Here is a 2,400-nt window from a genome sequence, read left to right on the forward strand (position 1 = left end):
GTTCAAAACATGAAGGGTACCGTGCGTATACATTAGATGAGGCACACAATTATTCGGGATTATCTGTTGAAAAAATAGTAATAACTTCGTAGTTAGCAATGATGTACTAGTTTTAAAAGTGTGCAAAAAGATGCACGGATGTCGTAATAGTAAAAACTCTTACCAGGGTATCTCCATGGTAGTTACCGTAGTTCAACACATGCACTAGTGGCACGTATTGACCATAATGTTGAGGAGTTCGATTGTAGACATTGTAATTCTCAAGATCAGTACAAAATGCGATCAGATGATTTTTCTCCCTATAAGTTAATTCGGAGCCATCGGTGTAGTGGGTTTTATCTACCATCTTCCGCACATTCTTTGAAGAATGAAAATAAGTTGTCAATGGAAATAAGATGTCAACTATTTTGAAATAAACAATATAAATTACTTAATAACTATGTTAAGCTCACATGGGGGAAGAATTGGAGGTGTATCTACAAGGACCCAAATCGAAGGTCTCTCTTGCTCGATTGTAGGATCACCAAGATTCATGGTGACAAGCATATCCTCATCAAAACCATACATCTTGCAAAGTGCTTCACAATTTTTGCAACCAAAATGGGTTACACTCTCAGCATTGTACAACTTTACTTGAAAATCCACACCATGATGGGTACTTAGATAATTTTTTTGGTTTTCATACTTTCATGGTCTTCAAAACCCATCCTCTCCAAGACATAGCGTCTTGCATAGCATGGGATAAGCTAGTCGAATTGGAAAAAGATGAAAAATACACATTAAAATAGTTGAAAAGTCGTGCTTAATTACGAAAAAAAATTGTCGTCGTTGCGTACCATATGAACATCGAAGGTCTCCTCGAGCTTAATGCTGAAGCCCCGATCTTCATCCAGCTCAATGAACCTGTCGCACATACCTCGGTCGTCGTGGCACCAGTCGCACTCCCCCGGGCGGTTTTCGTCGTCCGAGTACGACATTTCTGGCCTATGTTCATAATTCAAATATTAAACTAGATCATTATTATTAATCACGGGTTGACTATCAGTGATGTACGTAGCTCCTTCTTTCATTCCCGAGTGCATTATTACACCAAATTGTCTAGATCATTATTATTAAACTAGATCATTATTATTAATCACGGGTTGACTATCGGTAATGAAGGAGAACTTTTCCAATATGAGCATTCAATAAGCAAAACCAAATCATAAAATAAGCAAAACCAAATCATAAAATAAAGTAGTATTCAAATTAGCATGCATTCAATAATTATAAGCAAAAGTACATCATCTCTTGGTGTTTGTACATCGTCGAATATTATCACTAATATAGCATCACTAATACAACTAGAACCGTAGCGCCTGACGGGTATCGTCGCGGGCGGTGGACACCCAAAGATAAGGAACCATCACATGATCATAGCTCAAGTGAGAACCCTGAAGAACCTGCCAGGTATTGTTGAACCTGCCCTCCAATGCAACCATGTAGCGACGGACGTGCTCGTCCTCCTCGCTGACACGGTGACGTACCACCTCCGCGTTGTCTGGAAGCCTCGGAACCGTCACTGGCCAACGCGACCGCCATCAAACAAGGATCGGGTCAACAACGGGCTGCCTCCTCACCAACCTACGTCCCCCGGAAGGTAGCACCTCCCAATACCAGCCCGGCGGAGCCCAGTCCCGAACATGGCCCTGATCAAGCAGGCCTCCACCGCTGAGTCGACGACGATGAGGATGCGGGATAGGCATCGCCGACGTTGATGCGGGAACAACTTCTATATATAGTTAAATAAAGCAGTTTTATTAATTAAATCAACTAGTTAGTTCAACGACTAAACACTTACTAAAAACAAACTAATTCTATATATAGTAAAATAAAGTAGTGTATTAATTCAACTAGCTCTATATATGAAGCACTTACTATAAATAAACTAAAGTAGTACTTACTAAAAATAAACTAGTATTGTTCTAACTAATTATATTAAACACTTTCTCTTCTTATTTTTTTCCTTTTTCTAAATACTATGAACAAAAAAATCATTAAAATTCTATGAACAAAATTACAACAGAAAAAAATCATAAAAATATTATGAACAGAAAAAAATCATAAAATTTTGACATATTCGATCTTTGCATATATATGAACATACAAACATGCATATTCAACAATAATATCACCAAAAAAATCTATTAACAGAAAAAAAATCTAACACAATATGAACAAATTAATTACACAATATGAAAAAAAATCTAACAGAAAAATCTATGAACTACACATCTAACAAAAAAAATCTATCAACTACAAAAAAATCTAACAAAAATCATAAAAAGTTGCTCACGGCGCGGGGCGACGACGGCGACGGCGAGGTGCAGCGCGGGGCGAGGCGAGGCGGCGACGGCGTCG

This window comes from Triticum dicoccoides, chromosome 2B (genome assembly GCF_002162155.2).
Source record: "Triticum dicoccoides isolate Atlit2015 ecotype Zavitan chromosome 2B, WEW_v2.0, whole genome shotgun sequence".
Lineage (NCBI taxonomy): Eukaryota > Viridiplantae > Streptophyta > Magnoliopsida > Poales > Poaceae > Triticum > Triticum dicoccoides.